Here is a 22,585-nt window from a genome sequence, read left to right as displayed (position 1 = left end):
TATGCTTTGGTGTAGTGACCAATGTGATACTCTCAAAGCCCCTTTGAATTCTAGCTCCATAACCTTCTCAAGTGTGGGCATTCTGCATGCCCATGGAATCCTCCTCCATGTAATCAACATCAACCAGAGCCATAAAGTACAAGGCAAAGAACTGCGAGCTGGGAAGGGAGAGTAACCTGTATGACTTCATATTTGACCATCGTGAACACAATGGACTAAATGGCTTTCTTCTCTGCTGGAAATATTTTTATGATTTCATAAAAGATTCTACCCCAGCTTTATATGCAACCTTGATCACAGTGAGTGCAGTCTTGAAGTCAACTCAGGAATGTGTTAGAGGTGTGTCAGGTCTGCAATGCTCTTCAATACTCAGGTAATGTGCTGCACAACAGAAGGTATACCAAGAGATATCAGGTGGACATATACGTTTGCAGATGAACCTTGCTTTCTTATCATATACTCAGCTAAAAACCAGACTCATTACAGTCAGCCAGCAAACTGGATTGAAAATTAACCACAACAGAATCATTAATATTGCTTCACCATCACCAGTACAGATAGAGGATCACATTCTCACTCATGCAGAGACAGATGTCCTGAAACACACCAGGATGTACGAAACAGAATCAAGAAAACAACAGCATGTACAGTTACTTAAATAAAGCCTGAATTCATTGAAATGCAATACTTAAAACCAAATTTATCAGGGCTGCATATTTTGCCTCTGGTGCTGAACGCAGGAAATGAGGTGTACATTATCTCCAAATGGTCTTTGTTTCATAAAATGTGCCTCAGAAAAATCCTCCCTATCTTGTATCCCAGAACTACCTCAAATATTGACCAATTTATATGGTGCAGCCAAGGAGATACGAGCACCATCATTACCAGGAAGTGTTGAGAATACTTTAGTCATGTGGTTTGGATGAACTAAAGCAGCAATCAGATGGACAGTTGAAGGGAAACTAAAATTAGGCCACCAGAAGACAACATGGCAAAGAGCTGTGAAAGCCCTTAGCTAATAAATCTGGACAACCATTGGAATACTTGCCAAGAACATACATGGATAGAAAAGCTTCATCACTGCCCAAAATGCCAGAGGCAAAATGGACAACGGATATGTTGCAGAAGAGAATGCAGAGCTCACTCAGCGACACTCACAGCCAGTAATCTGAGTCTCTTTAAATTCAAGTCTCCAGGATTTAAATATTCATTTTCACAAAAATGTTGCTGGTGACGGCATTGTTCAAATTTCTTTTGAAGTTAAAATGAATTGAAAATTTTGAAAGCCAGATATCTCAGATTGACAACTGGGAGATTCAAAACTCCATAAGTGTAAGAGGTTGTGGTTTGCAAGGAGAAAAATACAGCAGAAAGAAAAAGAATTAACATTTAAGGACGTCCATGTTTCTCTCTCCATGGATGCTTCCTGATCTGCTATTTCCTGTTTTACTCATTGTTTGTAGTATCTTTGTTTATACCATGTATTTTCACAAAGTGGTCCACTTGTTTCCATTGCACAATATTGATTTATTTGAAGAAAAACATCAGTAAATCAGAAGTGAAGTAGCAAGGATGATACGTAATACACATGGAAGACTGCAACTAGAAAGTGTCAATGAGAAGCTAATACAAAACTAGAGAAACAATTCAGAATGATCCATAAGGAGATTCTTGACGACGAAAGAAAATGGATTATCCAATTACAAATCATTCACTATTTTGGTTTTGAGAAACCAAAATTTCTGATACTCTAAAGATATGTGATAATATAAGCTATATTTAATTTGTAGTAGTGGTTGACTGCAAGTGTCAAATTAATCATCAAGGTGTATGGGGAGTTATTGTTATTTAGATGAATGAGCAGCCATGATCATTTTTAACGGCGAACCATGACCAAGGAGTTGAATGGCCTATTCCAGACCCTATTTTCTCCTCTTCTATTATGTACCTTTATAATATTTTTTGCTAATATTTTATTTAAACAAAAACTCTGGTCTCCCCTCCCCCCCCAACCTTGCTTTTGGACATTTTTTGGGCCAGAGGCAAACAAACCCCGCAAACTGAGCAAGTGCAATCTCCACACTTGTGTACCATGCAAAAGAGAAAAAGAGATGTGGGAACTGACTGACATGAGCAATCTGATAGTGCCCCCAGGCAGATCTCCAAATTCCACGCTATTTCCTTAATGGAGTAGTCAACTACTCTCGTTGTGTAATGATATTTTCAGTTTGTGGGTCTTTGAGAACAATAAAATGAACAACAAATGACAAATACAAGTTTGGGGCATATTTTCTTGGATAGAACCCAGACAGTGTGGATTCTTTCCCAAGACTATTTCCCTGCATTGGGCGTGCTTCAGGTCCTGCCCAGCCACACGTAAAAATCACATTAGAAATCTGAGCACAATTGCAAGTGAGCACCTGTCCACAGACACCGGAGACTTCTGGCTATTGCTAAAGAACATTCAGCAGACAGTGCTTCTGAAAATAAATACCCAGTCCACTGTATAATTCTTATATAATTTTGTATAATTTATGTTTATGTTTTTCTCATGAATGCTGTGTATCTGATGCTATGTGCCTGTGATGCTGCTGCAAGTAAGTTTTTCATTGCGCCTGCGCATGTGTACTTGTGCATATGACAGTAAACTTGACTTTGAATTTGACACTTATTGCATCTTCTACCAACAATTCCCAGGACCCTGGACTGTTAGGGTCAATGAACAGGCCCTTGTATCAACATTCTTCAGGTGCCTCTCTATTAAAATCTTCAACAGTTACAGTGGCATGCAAAAGTTTGGGCACCCCTGGTCAAAATTTCTGTTACTGTGAATAGCTAAGCGAGTAAAAGATGACCTGATTTCCAAAAGGCATAAAGTTAAAGATGACACATTTCTTCAATATTTTAAGCAAGATTACTTTTTTATTTCCATCTTTTACAGTTTCAAAATAACAAAAAAAGAAAAGGGCCTGAAGCAAAAGTTTGGGCACCCTGCATGGTCAGTACTTAGTAACACCCCCTTTGGCAAGTATCACAGCTTGTAAACACTTTCTGCAGCCAGCTCAGAGTCTTTCAATTCTTGTTTGGGGGATTTTTGCCCATTCTTCCTTGCAAAAGGCTTCTAGTTTTGTGAGATTCGTGGGCCGTCCTGCATGCACTGCTCTTTTGAGGTCTATCCACAGATTTTCAATAATGTTTAGGTTGGGGGACTGTGAGGCCATGGCAAAACCTTCAGCTTGTGCCTCTTGAGGTAGTCCATCGTGGATTTTGAGGTGTGTTTAGGACTGTTATCCTGTTGTAGAAGCCATCCTCTTCATCTTCAGCTTTTTTTTTTACAGACGGTGTGATGTTTGCTTCCAGAATTTGCTGGTATTTCATTGAATTCATTCTTCCCTCTACCAGTGAAATGTTCCCCGTGTCACTGGCTGCAACACAAGCCCAAGGCATGATCGATCCACCCCCGTGCTTAACAGTTGGAGAGATGTTCTTTTCATGAAATTCTGCACCCTTTTTTCTCCAAACTTTCCTGCGTCCTCACCACAAAATTCAGCATCAGAAGTTTTCAAAGGAACATCTAAACAAGCCTGATGCACTTTGGAAACAAGTCCTGTAGATTGATGAAGTTAAAATAGAACTTCTTGGCTGCAATGAGCAAAAGTATGTTTGGAGAAAAAAGGGTGCAGAATTTCATGAAAAGAACACCTCTCCAACTGTCAAGCAGGGGGGTGGATCGATCATGCTTTGGGCTTGTGTTGCAGCCAGTGGCACGGGGAACATTTCACTGGTAGAGGGAAGAATGAATTCAATTAAATACCAGCAAATTCTGGAAGCAAACGTCACACCATCTGTAAAAAAGCTGAAGATGAAAAGAGGATGGCTTCTACAACAGGATAACGATCCTAAACACACCTCAAAATCCACAATAGACTACATCAAGAGGCACAAGCAGAAGGTTTTGCCATGGCCCTCACAGTCCCCCGATCTAAACATCATCGAAAATCTGTGGATAGACCTCAACAGAGCAGTGCATGCAAGACGACACAAGAATCTCACAGAACTAGAAGCCTTTTGCAAGGAAGAATGGGCAAAAATCCCCCAAACAAGAATTGAAAAACTCTTAGCTGGCTGCAGAAAGCATTTACAAGCTGTGACACTTGCCAAAGGGGGTGTTACTAAGTACTGACCATGCAGGGTGCCCAAACTTCTGCTTCGGACCCTTTTTCTTTTTTGTTATTTTGAAACTGTAAAAGATGGAAATAAAAAAGTAATCTTGCTTAAAATATTGAAGAAATGTGTCATCTTTAACTTTATGCCTTTTGGAAATCAGGTCATCTTTTACTCGCTTAGCTATTCACAGTAACAGAAATTTTGACCAGGGGTGCCCAAACTTTTGCATGCCACTGTATATCTGGAAGAATGTGGAAAGTTGGGAATCGTCCTTCCAACTTATTAAAATACCAATTCCTAACAGGCAGGTATACAAGCCAAGTTATGTTCAGCCTGTGGAGTTCCAGGAAATCCAAGGGCAGTCCAACAAGCACAGACCTGACTGCTCTTCATCTCCTTTTGCCTTTCTATGCACCTGGACAATAGCAGATCTCCAAATTTAGTGAGGGGAGAGGGCAAGAATAGATCTACCTTTTAGGATCATTTTTCACCAACAAAGCTGTTCTATTATTTTCAAATTGAAATGGAAACAAATTATGTGTTATGGGGAATATCATAAGCACTCCATGCAATCATGAAAAACTTTCTGGTCCTGTCAATTTCCTAATCCTTGCCAGGATGTGATTTCACAAGCTCACGTTGTTCCCCTGCATTTTCACAAAGTAGTTTTGTTTAACATGACAGTACATATTGATCTCTGCTTGCCCAATGTTGAGACCTCTAGCCTAGGTACCCTAACCTTTCACTGCCAACCCTACAGGCTGAATCAGATGATTCGGCCTAAATCAAGAAGTAAAACCTGTGTCCTTTCCCATCTGGATTGCTCTTATGCTTACTAGATAAATTTGCTTGATGATTTGCTTTGCTGATCAGCAAATACTGAAAAATAATAAATTTGATATATTTTCACCATTTGAAAAATACAAATAGGAAGCAGTTCATTGTATATAATCTGAAGGACAGATGCACACCAGCACTCCATAGGAGTTTCAACTGCATCCAGACATCAGGGTCAGGAAGAAGCCAAGAATGGAAGCCTGGTGTCATGGGAAAGGGGGTGGGTAGACGAGAGAAAACGTGTTTCAACTGAGTAATGAAGGCTGGGATAGTTTAACGATTGAGAGTTTGGAGAAAGGAGGGATCTAATGCAGGTTGCCTGAGGACACTGGTTAGTGAAACAACAGCAGGGGTCATTAAACCAGGACTATCACAAGAACACTGTTGTTAGAGGATGGAGCACTTGACCACGATTTGTAAAATTATTTGAAAGGGCAGGATAAGTATTTGAAAAGAATATAAATAACTTATGGAAATAAGATTTGAGTAGGCATCCAGTTAAGTTGCCATGGGGAGAAGTCTGATGAGGCAAACACCTGTCACTTTTCAGGACTTCACAAATGCCACTTGGGATCTTTTGTGCAATGCAAGCTAAGAGTTGTAGTGTTAAGCAAAAGTTCTCTTTCATGAGGATTAACTTCACAGGTCTAATAAGTGCAAAACGGTTTTCAGATAATGCATCTGGATCAGCACCCTGGAGACTATGGAAGATGGTTTGACATTTGTGACCCTTTACACTCTGCTGATTCAACAACTCTTAATTAAACATCATGAATTATTGCCTAATTCAGAGGATGGTTTCTGCTGAGGAAGGGATTATTTTGCCTGAGAGTTGACACTGGAGACCTGGTTTGAAAAACAGAGCTCACTAAAGCTGAGAAGCTGTCAGATTGAAAGGTGCTGTGAGGTAGATGGAACACACAAGATTCAAGAAATTACATTCAGATAAATGGTATTGCTGAAGATAAGAAATACTGATTTCAACTGTTGATCTAACTTTACTGTGATCTGAAAGATTATTAAACCTCATCTAATCTACTGTTCAGACAATCCACCAATTAGACTGAAATGCATACACAAGACATACAAATGCAAGATGACAAGTTGCTCACACTACAGATTTTGCTCCTCCAATTAAAGAGCCTGACAGCTGATTCAAGCAAAGACCAACCAAACTGAGAGCCTTCGATCCATATCTATGTTCAAGTAGCAAATCTTATTTTGGGTAATAGAAGAATCATTACAGTGAACATCATTGCAATTTTTTCTGTTAAAACCATCGAGGTTTTCACAAAAGATTGAGATCCTATGAAAGTGTGTGCAGAGTCATTAGTTGAGGACAGAATTCATGGTGAATTCATGGTGACAGAATTCATGGTGAGATATCACCACAGTCAAGTAACCCACCAAAACTTGCCAGAGACTCACATTTGAAGAGCACAACTTGAACATGACACTGAAAGGCATTCGAAGAATGGAAACAAAACAAGAAATCAACACTTTCAGTGAAAAGGAAAAATGAAATAGAAATGGTGCTCTCTACATTTTAAGTAAAATACCATTAAAACAATGGATAGGTATTATTTGTTGAATTACAGAAAGTTTATGACACAGAAGGAAGCTATGTGAGATTCACTAGCCCAATCCCACCACCCAGTAGGTCACAGCCTTTCAAGTATACATCTAAGTACTTCTTAAATATGATGATGGATTCTGCCTCTACCACACTTTCAGGTTAGATTCACACCCTGCCATCCTATTGGCGTAAAAATGTTTCCACTTCTCCTTTCTAATTCTTTCACCAATTACTCAAAATCTATGCTCCCAGATTTTTTAATTCCTTCTTATGGGACATAGGGTAAATATTATCTATTTATGCCCCTCAAATTTAATACATCTAAATTAAGTCTTCCCACGGCTTTCTTTGTTCCAAAGAAAACCAATTTTACCTGATTCAATATTTTCCTTATAACTACAAATCTCCAATCCTGGTAACATCCTCATAAATCTCTTCTGCACCTGCTCCACCACTCAAAGCAGAGGTCTACTATTCTACACAGTTCTAGCATGGGCTTTTATATTCTACAGCTCAGCAAATAAAGGAAAGCATTACGTATGCCAGTTAAACCACTTATTGACCTGTCCTGCTACCTTTCATGTGTGCAAAGCCTGCAGCAGAGCTTGGTCTCCAGTTGTCTTGGAATTCTTTGCCAAGACATTGCTTTCTCATGCCTGCATGGTAACTGGTGTGCGACAGAATCCGACATTAAAAAAATTAACCTATTGACATTTTTTTTAAATCATATCCACTACATTTAAAGACTAAATCATCAAAAGATAGTACAAAATGTAAGGGACTGAGTATTGAACTCTGTGAAGCCCCACTAGTAATAGCCTTCCAATTACAAAAACACTGTTAACTATTACTCTTTGTTTCCTGCCAATAAACCCAATTGGAAATTCTCCCTTGGATCCCGTTGGCCTTTACTTTTTTCCCCATGGTTCCCACGGGCTTTTACTGTTATGTGGGACATGGTCACATGTCAATGCCTTGGAAGAATCATTAAAAGACATCAAATGCTCCGAAATAAAAACAGAAAATGTTAGAAAAACACGTCGGGTAGCATCTGTGGAAAAAGAAACAGTTAACATTTCAAGTCCAGGACCTTTCATCTGAATCAGATTTTCTCTCTTTTTTAAAAATTAAATGCGTTGCCCTCATTGACTCCCCTTTTAACAACCCAGGGTATATTTCATACAAGCCTGGTAATTTATTTACTTTTAAAGATGCTACTCTCCTTAATACTTCCCCTTCACTTCCTTTCACACTCATCGTCCACAGGTATCATATAGACATTGTTCCCCTCTTGAGAAGACAGTATTCTTGAAGAACCTTATTCTGTCACACAAAGTTACCTTTTTGCCTAAAAGGCCCAATGCTTTCCTTCATCATCCTCTCGCTCATTCTGTTATTATGAAACACATTCAGATTTTTATTTTTGATTGGACTCACCAATTTTTTTTCCATACCCTCTTTGTTTTCCTCATTTCTGCTTTAATTTCACTCTTACACTTTCCATCTCTTTTATGTTTTCTGCTATATTATTAGTGTCTCACATATTTTACCCTCTATGCTCTTTGTTATCCAGGGGGACTCTACACTTTTATATGGGAATACACCTTTAATTCTTTGAACTTCCTTTTTAAATGTTTCCCATGGCTCACAGAGTGAGTTACCTACAAATAGTTATTTCCAGCCCACTTTATTCTAAATCACTTCTCAGTCTATTAGAACCAGCGTTACCTCAATTTAGAACCTATACTCCTATTTTGTCTTTCTCCTCTTCTGCATTACTGTACTCTCACCAATTCCCCCTCCAGATGCCCAGCTTCAAGCTCCAAAACTTTATCCAGATAGGTAAGAGCACATTGCATCCTTCTCCACCTCCAACAACAGCCACCACCCCATCCACTAATGTACAAGTGACATCAACTGTTGCCCAGATACGGAGCTCCTTCCATTAACAACACTTCCTGAACTTTAGTTCAGATATGCTGCCCAATTGCCTAGAGAAATCTTATTTCAAGCTGCTCAACCCACGTAAATGTTCAACAAAACCAGCACACTGACCACATCTAAAAAGGACACTATACTGATTCTTCCACTATCTAAGTGAAGGGGAAGAAACACAACTGAATGAATTTGACCATGTCAAAACAGTGAACCAAGCAAGGAGGTCATAAGTCTGTTATGGATGATCAAGATAATCTGCTAAAGTTTAGCTCCTTCTCTTAGGATAGAGAGAATTTTACAAACTGGTGAAGAATCTAGTTTTCTCTCCATCAAAAAGATAATTACAAGTGTTAATCACCCTGAGTAAATTCCACTAAACTTACATCCTAAAGAATACTTGATGGCTTTAAAATACTACTTTCAACTTTATCTGCCACTGATTTACTTACCTAACTCTAGTGAAAGGATAAGATGGCAGAACCAGATCATAGAGTAAAATCACAGCAGTATACTCACCTGTGCTGGGCTACAACATATACTCAACCAGACACAGGCATCCTGAACATTAAAACTTGTGGATTTTGCTGACCATAACAGCCTTTTTCAGCTTTACTCTGTCCGATGGCTTCAGATGGACCAAATCTCAGGAGCAAGAACACTAAAATACTTTATCAAAATTTAACTGTTATTTGAGGTTTAAATATATGGCTCAAACTTAAAAGGACCTGTCAATCAAACATTTATGCAAACAAAGCCCACAAGATGGTTGTAACCAAAGTGAATAGTTTGGCCCTCCCACAAATACCAGGGGAACAGTGTCTATACTCTGTGGCTATTGTAAATGTGGGTGCGGGTGAGTTTAAAGGATGAACAATGAATAGTCTATTCTACGAACAATGGCAATTGTAATAGTATTACTTGTTGCACCACAATTTCTCTCTCAAGAGTCAGCTATACCCACAGTTATTCTTCAGCACTTTAATGTTCCACCCATAGTGGTTTCATCATTTCATTTTTATTTTTAACTCATTATATGCCATGATAGTCAGTGGGAGTCAGGAGCAGGGCACATAATGCTTCATTGTGTGCATTGTACTGGGCCAGGGTGGGCAAGCAGTGTTTTCAAAGTGAAAAGCCACTTTCTGATTCTTAGGATTCCTCATTAAAAATCTTGTCAGCCCACCACACAGCACCCCATGGTCCTCACTGCCAGTTCCCAAGCACGCCAATATTCACTACCACATTTAAAAGTCTTGCCTTCATAAGTTGTATCATTTGTGTACAACTCTCAGAATATGAGTTGTCTGGAGTAAAAGTAACAGAAAACGGATATATCATTTCTGAAACTCAGCATGCTATTAACAAGATTAGCAATCTAACCATTTTTTATTTAAAACTCACAGGGGTAATGCATGAGCGGCCTATATTCCTGGTTTGGCATTTTGGCAAGAAAAAAAATCGTGATATTGCACAAAGATCTTTTATACCAAAGAGTAACCAAAAAAACCACACTACCACAGATTAAGCATTGAAAGTTTGAGTAACTATAGAGCCATTTGATTCTTAGGAAAGAAATTCCTGTAAAGTACGCAAAACCAGTAAAATTACCATGTTAAATGAAACAAGTCATTCACTATTCATCGTTATAAATTCACTCTTATTTATCATGCATGAAAGCTGCACAACTAGCAATTTTCTTTTATTTTAGAAAAACCTAATGTAATAAGCCCCTTAAAATAACAGCTGCTCTTTAACAAGGGACAAAAAGAATGTACAAGATATTGAAGATACATTTCAATCAATCTGGCCAGCGTTATAATACAATTTTGACTACCGATATCCCTCTGTTGATTTTCTTACCACAAGTCTGTCTGACTTCCTTGAAATTACTGGCACAATCAGGGCCCACTGCCTCACTGGATAGCCCCTTCTAAATATTGACCTCTCTGTGCATGAAACCATTTGATCTATCCAAATGGCTTCCCTTCGCTGAGCCTCCTCCCATGTCACTCATTATCACAGGCTATGGTAAACAGGGATGCACTGGTCAATACGCTCAAGGAACTAGAGTATCTCAATAGAATCTCTAGGCTTTCCCAGTGTAAACAAATTGTGGCCATAGCCTCTCCTGGTGACTGGACAGTTAAGGGCTATGTGGGTGGCCTATTCTGAACCTTTTGTGATGGTGAGATATCCTTCCTGTAATAGTGGCTCTCTACACAGTTCTTCCAACACGGAGAAATCACTGCGCACACAGATTCAATACCATATTCTGTAATTTGCCACATACAACTCAAAATCTACTGACCTTGTTTCTGACTGGCATGGTTGTTTTTAAAAACAATCAACAATACATACTAATTAGCTGCCTCTGTTGTAGTCTGCACATTAATGCTGATAATTAATAGTCCCAGGTTTCTTCTTTTCTGTTCCCATCACTTTGCACTCATCAACACCAAACGCCATTTGCCATTTCCTGACCCAATACTCGAGTCTATTTGGGACAGTGCTACTTACAGCAAAGAAAAAAAGTAAGTTCCCAGCACTGCTATTGAGCACCTTCCCCGCTGCTGCTTTCTACCACTCCAACACTCCTCTGTTGCACTCAATCCACTCTGTGCTTTTCTATGAACCAAAACCTCTTCAGCTGTATTTTGCCTGAAATCTGGATAAATATCATCTTTACTTGGCACTCTGCCCTCTAAAAATTTTAAGATCTATCAAGCATAATTTTTCTCCCTTATAAAACACATGATCCTCATGATCAGGTTTCTTGGGGTGTTCATTCATAATTCTTGAGGGTCAGCTGTAATACTTTATTCACAGTTATCAGATTCATCAACAAGTCATTTAAATTGAGTTCTTTTGGTTTAAAAAATGGCACAGGAAATCTACAACCCTGTCAGCTGGAAAATGGGTGGTTTAGCAGGAGGGCACCTAACTTGCACAAATCAAACAAGCAACAGTGTTACTATCAATGCACTTTCAGCAAAATCAACAATATTTTCCTGCATTTCAAAAGTTCTTTATTGGTCGAAAAGCAGTCTGCGACGTCCTTTATGTCCTGAGGTTGTTTATGGTGCTACATAAATGCCTGTTCTTTACCTCCTTTGTTCCCAATGCAGGTTTCCAGTTATTCCTGTTATTGTCTGAAGGGATCATTTGTGTTTATGGTTCGCGTACACTGTATTTGGAACGCACTTCTGCACAATTTGTCGCTCAAGTGACCTTTTTCCGTCCAAGTCCATTAACAATATTAACCCGGCACTTAAAATAGAAAAGCATACCAAGGTATTTCAAAAGAGATGTGCAACAACAGAAAAAAAAGATCCAAATCACTGTAGACGATGTTGGGGTAACCGAATACTTGGAGATAATTTCCTTATTTCTCTCAAAGTCATATTTTCTAACATTAACAGCCTTTACTCTCTATGAAAGGTGGCCAAATTCATAAGATCAATCACTTCCGAAAAGGATTGTAAACTGTTGCGGGCTCGATGCTGATCAGACTGAAGTATTATTTCATCCCAAAAGCTGCAGAAGTGGGTGGTAACTCAAAACAAAAACAACTCATTGCATTTTCCCCGAGTGGGTAACGCATTAATGCATTACTGTAACTTTAATGCTACATTTACGAACCAACACAAAATTCTGATTTTTTTTAAACGTAAATCATCGACTTTTTAAAAAGTGCTGGAGCCCCGTGGCTTCGAGGAGAGAAGACTGTCCCATGGGGACATCTATCTATCTATCTAGGACAAGTCTGGGTTCTGCTAAATTTAGTGATTTTCAGGACTGCAGCACGAAGTTATTCTTCAAATTATTTTAAACACAAACCTACTGCCTCAACCGCAGTGCGGAGCCTCAAACTTACAGTTCCGTACCCTCCTACAACCCGTTCTTATCACTTGTTCAAGCGTGCTTAGGAAGCAACATAAAAAAATAATTACACAAACACCGTCTGTTTACATTTTAAACGCAGAAGCCATGCATCTGACCTGACTAATTCCCTAGTTTGCACTTTAAAAGGGGATCTAAGGATCAAAGAGCGTGCAGCGCGCAGAGAGGCGGCAGGGCGGCAGCACTCATGCGCTGACGGCAACTTGGGTTGTGGGATGTCTGTTTAGAGCTGGGTGGGGGAAAGCACTGTTGTTGTTGCCTGTTTCTTTTAGCGATCAATGCATCTTGAATGCGAAATCTGATCTCCAAAAGAAAAAGAACACAGCAAGCGACGCCGGACTCCCTAGCAGCCGTTTCTATGCTCAGTCTGGCTGCACCCCTTCCCTTGCTGACTCCCTTCATCTGATCGTCCCTGTTTGACAGCCTAATTACCCGGGTGATCTCAGTCCCAAACAGCAGCCTTTTGTCCCCACTGAGAGATGAAAAAGAAAGTGGCACAAACAGGAGCCCGTACCCCCTCCCTCCCTCGAGCACAGCCCTCGTCGCCCTACCTGCGAGCTCGCCTTACTCCTGGTGAAAAACCTCCCCGGGCAGCCTTTCTCCAAACAGAAAAGACGAGCGAGGCAGCAGTTCCCGACAGCCGCCCAGGATCAATAAATAACCACGGGAGCTGATGTGAATGCAATGTGCCGCAGTCAACAGAAAGGACCGGCGTGGCGAGGCCCCCTTTTTCTGCAGCCAGTTACCACACGTTTCTCACGTTACTGGTACCTTGATGCTCCTTGCCAAATGATTCACAACTGAAAATATTTTAAAAATGCCTCAGAAACCGATCGGGCTACTTCGCCGGTCACTTCACTGGGTTCGTGTTTTTCCTCTCTGTGCAGATCCTGCAGCCATGGTGTTTCGCTGGCTGGAGGTGAGCGGAGGGGCGGCCCACCGGCCGGCGTGCGATCGGCGGCAAACCTACTGTTGCCGGAGCCCAGCACCCATCGGGTGGCATGCATACACGGACCAGAGAAACCCGTGTAGCCCTACACACACACACACACACACACAACTTGCCCACCACCCCACCTCGTCCCCGCTCAGAACTTAAAACATCCCTGCAGATGAACCACAAATAAAATAACAACATATTGCACAAGTGCAGTGAAAATCGGACTGGTGAAGGTCTCCGAAACTGACTGAATTACCATTGAAACAACCGGTTGCACTGCAGATCTCCACGAAGTGCATCAGCAGTAGTTCAATGATGCCGCACACCGGACTGCAACAGATCTCCCGTTCTCTCGGACACTGGAATGCATGCTTACCTTTTGCTTTCACCCCGCGCCGGCCAGGCTGGAAGACAAGGACGTCGGGAGGAGGGGGGGGGTGAAGGGACTGTATTTCCTCCCTCCCTCCCTCGATCTCTCGGTGCAGCCGCTGGTCCCGGGAAGCTCGCGCTCTCCCCTCAACCCGGCGGCGGCGGCGGCGCATGCGCGGCAGCGACCCGCCCTCCGCCAGGTGATCGCAGCGCCGACCTCTCGCTGCTCTCATCTGGCGGTGAGGCTTCTGTTGTCTTTAAAGAAAACCTCAGCAGGGTCCACTTAACACCTCGTCCCCTGAAACCTCTCCATCCCATCCTCTATAAAGTTATTACTAGATTGTTCTAAAGAGACGGAAAGGTATGTAAATTACTTACAAAATATTGTACATCGCAAGAAAATGTCAGGAAATTTTGACTACCAATTAAAATTTATACTGTCTAATAAAAGACTGTCATAATGCTGTGGCGCAGATACTCCAATATTTAGTATGTCCAGTGTTTACAATATTGTCCTTGATGCATGTACGTACAGGAACTAGGTCTGCAAAGCTAACTCATTAAGAATAGACTTCCTGATTGGAATTAAACTATGGAATATTATATCTGGCTGGTTTACTTGATAAATAATGCAAATATGATTGGAGTAATGTGGTTACAGAGCCCTTACGTCGTGGGTAGCATCCACCCAGATTACTAGGAAACGAGTAACCCTGCTTTAAATATTTTCCATCTGATTTGTTTATAAATAATATCAAGGTCGTCATTTTAAACACGAACTCTCCGGAAATCATTTAAGAAAAAGAAAATCTCCTTAAAATACACCAAATAACACCTGGAGCTATGTTTGGTGCGAGAAGGGATTGAGGTCTCCGAATAGTACGTCACCGTCTCCTGTTAGACCTCAGCACCATGTCGATGTCAACCTCACCTTTATCACTGGGTACATTTATCAAAGAAACAAGCACTGTCAGCGCTAAGCTATTTCTGCCTTCATTTATGGAGTTATTAATAAATGCTTAGGCTGGATCTTTCCTATGTATAAATCCATCGAGGCATTTCTAGTACAAAATGTCCTCATAGATTTGGGATGAATTCAATGTGTAATTGTGTCTACAATGTGTAATATGGCGCACTTAACAAATTTAACGAAGGTAAAACAGAAAATTATCGACAACCTGCAAATCATTCGTCTAAGTTCTGCAAATCAGTGTGAATGACTCAGATCTGTGTCATGTGAGGTTTGTATTTTCCATTGTGCCTTAATACAAATAAAAAATATAAGGAAAAGTAAGGCAAAATGTGACAGGACGAAAGGTGTTATTATGAATTAAAGACAGAAAATACTGGAAACACTCAGCAGGTCAGGCAGCATCTGTGGAAAGAGAGACAGTTAAAGTTTCAGGTCAAAGACCGGATGTCACAACTGGGGAACAGAGAAAACAAGCTGGTTATAAATTGCAGAGGAGGGTAAGGGATGGATAGGACTAAGGTCCACGATAGGGTAGAGGCCAGAGTTGCTATGGGGATAAGTTGTAGAGGTCATCCAGTTGATGGCTTAATGGGGGCAGTTAGAAAGTAAAACTACAAAAAAGGAGTGTAAGAAGATACAAAATACATGGATGTAGGATATCCACAGTAGTTCAGGTCCAGCCTGAAGTTCATGTAGGCTTCAGTAAGACTTTTGTCAAGGTCCCACTTGGTAGGCTCATCCAAAAGATTAAAGGTATAGGCAAATTGGCAAATTGAATCCAAAGTTGGCTTGCTAATAGGAGACAGAGGATGATGGTAGAGGGTTGCATTTGTAATTGGAAGCCTGTGACTAGTGGTGTACCCAGGCATTGGGGCTGGACTCTTGCTGTTTGTCATATATTAATAATTTGGATATGAATATCAGAGGTATGATCAGTAAATTTGCAGGTGACACGAACATTTGTGATGTTGACAGTTGAGGAGGATAGTCTTAGGCTACGGAACAATATTGATCAGCTGGTAAATTGGGCAAAGCAATGACAAATGGAATTTAATCCCAATAAGTGCATGTTGATGCATTTTGGGATATCCAATAAGGATAGGACATACACCATGAATGGTAGTGCCCTAGGAAGCATTGAGGATCAGAGGAACCTTGGTGTGCAAGTCCATAGACCCCTAAAGAAGGCAGCACATGTAGACAAGGTGGTGAAGAAGATATATGGGATGCTGGCCTTCATTAGAATATAAGATCATGGAGATCATAGTACAACCTTATAAGTGTTTTGGTGAGGCCACAGCTGGAGTAAAGTGTACAGTTCTGGATGCCACACTATAGGAAGGATGTGAATGCACTGGAGCGAGTGCAGAGGAGATTTATCAGGATATTGCCTGGGATGGAAATCTTAGGCTGGATTTGCTGGGTTTGCTTTCCTTGCTGTAAAGGAGACTGAAAGGGGACCAGATAGAGGTATATGACATTATGAGGGGCATAGATAGAGTGGGTGTGAGAAACTTTTCCCCATAATGGACATGTCTAAAACCAGTGCATAGGTTTAAGATGAGGACTAAGAGAATTAGAGGGGATCTGAGGAACTTTTTTTCACCCTGAGGATAGTTGCAATCTGGAATGCACAGCCTGAAAAAGTAGTGGAGGCAGGTACTCTCATAAATTTTAAGAAGTATTTGGATGAGCACTTGAAACGCGATGGTAGAGAAGGCCACAGACCAAGTGCAGGTAAATGGAAACAGAATAGATGGGTACTTGATGGGCAGCACCATCAACATTTATCGGTGTCACCATTGACCAGAAACTCAATGGGACCAGCCACATAAATGTGATGGTCACCAGAGCAGGTCAAATTCTGGGTATCCTTTGGCAAATGACTCACCTCCTTTCACCTTAAAACATTTCTACCATCTACAGTACAATTCAGCATCATGATGAATATTCTCCAGTTGCCTGGATGATTTCAGTCCAGCAACACTGAAGAAGTTTGACATCATTCAAGACAAAGCAGTCGGTGTGATTGGCAACCCACTCACCACTTTGAACATTCATTCCCTCCACCAACATCACACTGTGGCTGCAGTGTGTACCGACTACAAAATTCACTGCAGTTACTCCAACAGCACCCCCCAAACCTTTGTGGCCTCTAACACTAAGAAAAACAAAGCAGTAGATGCCTAGGAATACCATGTCCTGCAGGCTCCTGACAGCACACAATATCTTGGCTTGGAAATATTGTGCATTCCTTCATCATTGCTGGATTAAAATCTTGAAGCTCCCTACACAGCAGCATTATATGTGCTTTCAGTGAAAGGGCTACAGGGGTTCAAGGGCAGTTAGGGATGGCCAGTAATGCTAGTCTTTGCCACCACTAAATGAATAAATAAAAAAATGTTTCCTCGCTACTGCAGGATGATGTCTAAAATTTCTAAAACAGTCTGTGAGGAAAGTCAGGCTCAGAAGCTGATGAATCAATGATTAAACTTTACAATGTTTGCATTAATATAAAAAGGGTTAGAATAAATCATGGTGTCAGTTGGATTTTGGCATTATGATGCATGTTAATCTGCATTTGTTTGTGCACCGGTAGCCTGAGCAGATGGCAGGCAACCTTGTAAAGTAAAACTGCTATGATTTCCACCTGTGCTAAGCACAATGGCAAAATGTCACTCCATATGATTTGAGAAACATGGAATCAGACGGCTGCAGATGATCGCCAGAAGTGCCTCACCAGCCTATATCTCCAGTGGCTCACTTTCTAAATGTATTATGTGTGGAAGCCATTAAAATTAGAAAGTTTCCAAGATTGCCTAGTAATCTGAGCTAAGGTATCAGATTTTGGCCAAGGTGCTGGTAGAAAGCAATGGTCATGGTGATCATGGATATATTCTCAGCTGATATCCTCACAGAAACTTCCTCGTGACATTACTGCTGGTATTTGAAACAGTAATTCATGGAGGATAGTCCTTATTCTACCAAACAATCTAACACCATGTTTTGTACAACTGAGATCAAGTAAACCAGGACTGAATATTGGAAATGTCCCAATTTATATAACTCATTACTAAGTAGGAGGCAGGAAAAGTGGGAGGAAAGAAAGAAAGGGATAGGCTGAAAGGCAGGCGTAATTACTTAATAGAAAGGATGATGATGCAATGTAAGTGTGGTCTTAATGGAAAAGAAGAGAAACAAAAGACATTGAAAATCAAAAAAATGTAGATGCTGGAAGTCTGAAATAAGAACAGGGAATGCTGGAAGCACCCAGCAGATCAGACAAGAAATATGGAATGAGAAACAGAGGTAATGTTTCCGATCAAAGATCCTTGATCAGAACAAAAGATGTTATTGAGGAGCTGTGAATGGGTAATCATAGAATCTTTATCAGACCTTGCTTTATGAAAAATATGGGTTTATTTTGATGATCTGAAACTGCGGTTGAGTCCTGAAGATTGTAAAATTTCAAATCAAAAGATGAGGTGTTCCTGGAAGTTTATAGATTCATAGAATTGGTTGCTTATGGAATACCCCAAAAGGGTGATAACTCCTTTCTTCTTTCTTAACAATAACCAACTGAATTCTGCATTGGATCTCTCAACCACATCTTCTTTCTTTCATTTTCAAGTTCTGCCACCCAACTCCCTTGTTCTCTTTCCGTATCTTTTCTGAACACCTTGCATTCTGGAATCTTAATTGCCCAGTTCTGTACCTTATTGAGCCGTGTTTCAATTATCGCCACTACATCATGACCCCATCTTACAATTTCTGTATTTACTTACATGCATTCTAAACCCATTTTTGTGTTTCTGGTAGTCTCTCTCTTACTCTGCTGCTTCCTTCTCTATTACTATTTAATCCACCCACTCCTTTGTGTATGTTATCCTCTTTTCTATTACTATATATTGCTGCCCATTCCCTGCCGATTGAGGTTAAACCATCCCTGAACACAAGTGACCCTCCCTGCTGTGACATTAGTTCCAGTTCTATTGAATTCTTTTGAACACCTTGGACTAAAAATTGCATTAGAACCTTCCAATAGCAATGTTGTCAGTTACCATAATGGTGTTTTAAAGCTGTATAAAGTGCAAAAACTTCAATTGTGTGGTTCACAGAACAGAATTGATGGGATCCCTGTGCAATACTGCACAGAAACTGACATTCCTTAATGATGAGTAAGATTTTTGCAGTTGTCTATGCGTGGGCCAATAGGTGTGATCTTTGCAGCCAGCTCTCAACAGGACATACTACAATACAAGCAACATTCTGCCATCCACAGAGGAATGAATGGGTGTCACAGTGATGGGAAGGTGCTGCAGGTGGGGTGTTGTGATATGGATGGTAGAGTGCTGCCAAGACGTTAGAACAAGCTGTTCTTGTGGACAAGCTGTTGAAGATAAGTGCTTGCAGGAGCCAAGTTCTTTATGCAGTGGTGGTGGTGGGGGAGTGGGGTTGGGGGGTGGGCTACACGTTGAATCTCCAGCAATAGAGCTGAGAGTTCCCGGCACAAACATCTATAAAAGGATATGTGCAGTTGAGGAATGCCTGCACCTGTTTCATTAGATCATGGTAAGAAGCTGTTTGGCCCATTGAGTCCATGTCAGCTCTCAAGGCGCATGATTCCTACTCCCCAACCCATTTCCCTGTAACCTATTCTCCCTCATATGCCAATCAACTCCTCTTGATTCTCCTACACTCACCTTCACTACGGGTAATTTACATCAGCAAATTAACCTACCAACCAGCACACCTTTGAGAAGTGGGAGGAACATGAGCACTGGAGGAAACCCATACGGCCACAGGGACAATGTACAATCTCCATACAGAGAGCACTGGAGTTCAAGATCAAATTTAAGTTGCTGGAGCCTTGAGTCTGTGCCACCCAAATAACTTCTCCAACTGCCCTGGTGGGTTTTAAACCCACATTTTCAGATTGCCTCTGCATTATTAGCTCAGTAACACAACCACTATACCACAGCTCATTGCCTTTAGGAAAGCTGCAGTGATGATAAATCCCACACGCACAGCAGTCCTGCCACACGTGCAAGGCTGTATTTGAATCATAGGAGGTCACTGGTCTCAGTGAGAAGAAAAAGCACAGTTTGAATGTCACCCATTTAACTAGCCAAGTTTCAGTGTTAGTAAAACCGGAATAAATCCCTGTGTCACTGAGGCACATGGCACATTGCACGATGGTTGGCGTCAAGTGGAGGAGTTTGATGCTGGAGAAACATGCTGATACAAATGAAAATCCTGCTCAAAGTCTGGTAATTTCTTACAGCTTACAACAGTGGTAGTGTGAATGAAATTTTAAGTTCTTTTTATTTGATGCATGACAAACATACATATGGAACAATCTCAGTCCATAGCCATTACTCCTGTTTTTAGACAGCAGCCATTGGTAATGATGACACTGTTTCTTCTACCTCATTCCACCTTTCGCTCATTCCTACTTTTCCTTCTCCCATTTCCCTGCCTATACACTCCCTTAAAACCACCTGAATTGACATTCTGATAAAATTCATCAGCCTGAATCATTAACTTGGTTTCTCTTTTCACACGTTTCATGTGGCCAGTACCTCTGGCAATTTCTGTTCATGTGTTCATTTCTGAGTAGTTTTTAGATACTTGGTTAAAAATAAAACACTGTTGTGTTCCTGTAATGTGTGGCAATTCAGAGCTGGATATATAGCAACAGAATGTTTAGGAAAAAGAATCAGAGTCAGATTAGGAACCAGCACTTTACTTGTTTTGTAAATATAATTATAAGGATCTGTACAGTTTCAGAATTAGATATTTTTAAAATATCGCATTGAATGACATAAAGCTGTATTGTATTTTTGACTCCCGATTATTTCATCTAACAGCAATGTGGAAATTACAATTTGATGTGTACCAAAGTGATGTCATGGAGATGTATGTTGCAAGAATCACCGCAACAGTTATATGTTATCTGCCTAACACTACATAGAGTGTTTTCTTTTTATTATACTTAAAGGTGATGTATTTTCACATAAGGCAAGCGCAGGGTATGTTTACACTGCACTGCAACTCTCGAGTGGAGTGGGCCAGGAGATTAGTTGAATGTTGATTCATGTATCATTTCCCCGTACAATCAACTCCTGTTTCACACAGGATAGCAGGGAAGTTATTTAGTGATGTCACAACAACTTATCACATTTATATAGTGCCTTTATTTTTTTTAAAAAAGGCTGCATATGTATTTGGAAGTGATTGGGTAATTCTCCTTCTGATCACTCCTGAGGGAATTGCAATTGAATTTACTCAGGTAATTTGTGTTATGTAACAATCCACCACTCACACTACATGTTACTGGAACAGTAATCTTTGTTTTTATTACTGTAGCTTTGATGATGAGTTCTGCTCTTCTTCATAGATAGATACTGTTTACTGACTATTTGCTGCAAATCCTGTCCTGCTTCAGACTCATTGGTTGAGACAATATTGCTTATTTCACAAATGGTGGCAAGGTGTTTCTCTAATTGGAGTGAGGGAGTTCACTCTCATCCACCTTACACAAAAAAATCCTTAAAAAATCTTATGGCCTAATGGCCCACAGATAAAGAGGCACAGGACAAAACTAAATGCAGAATGTGAAGGAATGCTAAATATAGAAGAGTGGACTATAAAACGTAAAATTGGTTGGTGGCAGTTAAAAAATTATACTATGACCAATTGCTCTGTATGTTGAGAATACATTGTTTTAGTGTAGATGTTGCCAGGAAGTCTGTCTGGTTCTGTAGAAGCTTCCAGAAGTTGTCTGTCTCTCAAAACAAAGCCACTGTAAGAAATGCTGTTTTGCACAGTGTGATTTTTCCTTGAAAGTAGAGACTCAGGTAGACAGGGTGGTCAGAATATTGAGCACAAGAGTTGGGACTTCACGTTACAGCCATACAAGATGTTGGTAAGGCCACATTTGGAGTACTGTGTGCAGTTCTGGTCAACCTGATATAGGAGATGTCATTAAACTGGAGAGGCATCAAAAACAAAAGATTTATGAGGATGTTACCAGGACTTGGAAGACTTGAGTTATAACGAGAGACTGGATAGGCTCGGACTTTTTTTCCTGGAGCATAGGATACTGAGGGGTGACCTTATAGAGGTTTATAAAATCATGAGGGGCATAGGTGAGGTGAATGCCAGTCTTCTCTCCAGGGTGGGGGAGTCCAAAATTAGAGGGCGTAGGTTTAAAGTGAGAGGGGAAAGATATAAAGGAGATCTGAGGGGCAAGTTTTTCCACACAGATGGTGGTGGGTACATGGAATGAGCTGCCAGAGGAAGTGATACAATTATGACATTTAAAAGGCATTTAGACAGTTACATGGATGGGAAAGGTTTAGAGGGATATGGGCCAAATGCAGGCAAATGGGACTAGCTTGGTTAGTCAACTTGGTCAGCATAGATGAGTTGGGCTGACTGACCTGTTTCTGTACTGTATAGCTCTATGACTCTAATTAACTTTGTATTGTTAGTTTAAATTATTGGCTGTTCTCCATGATCTTAGACAGAGGTATTGAGACATAGTATCAAAAGTACTGGTTGATGAACTATGAAATTTACATTTCGTGCCTGAATCTGAATGTCAAATGCTGGGCATGATCTTTTCCTTGTTCCTTGTTGTGACCTTGCACCTTATTTCACTGCACTTTCTCTGTAGCTGTGACACTTTACTCAGTACTGTTATTGTTTTTTTACCTGTACTACATCAATGCACTCTGTACTAACTTAATGTAACTGCACTGTGTAATGAATTGACCTGTAAGATCGGTTTGTAAGACAAGTTTTTCACTGTACCTCGGTACAAGTGACAATAATAAACCAATACCAATACCAATAAACCAATACTATGGAAGTGCACCAA

The 22,585-nt window shown here is 40.5% G+C and overlaps 1 protein-coding gene across 3 annotated transcripts in view; it reads right to left on the bottom strand.

Annotated features, from left to right (window-relative positions):
* Positions 1-13,865, bottom strand: part of fhdc1 (FH2 domain containing 1) — an 81,044-nt gene extending 67,179 nt beyond the window's left edge. Inside the window, exon 1 of one of the 3 annotated variants that reach the window (XM_052040013.1) lies at positions 13,735-13,865. The gene's annotated coding sequence lies outside the window, so the exon portion shown is untranslated. Of the gene's footprint in view, positions 1-12,969; positions 13,099-13,614; positions 13,705-13,734 lie in introns of those variants that run through there. The other 2 variants (XM_052040005.1, XM_052040020.1) reach the window with 2 other exon arrangements.
* Between the last annotated feature and the right edge of the window lie 8,720 nt (positions 13,866-22,585).

The sequence above is a fragment of the Pristis pectinata genome, chromosome 2 (assembly GCF_009764475.1).
Source record: "Pristis pectinata isolate sPriPec2 chromosome 2, sPriPec2.1.pri, whole genome shotgun sequence".
Lineage (NCBI taxonomy): Eukaryota > Metazoa > Chordata > Chondrichthyes > Rhinopristiformes > Pristidae > Pristis > Pristis pectinata.
The sequence above is the reverse complement of the archived record's forward strand: the minus strand, read 5'-3'. Positions and strand labels throughout refer to the sequence as shown.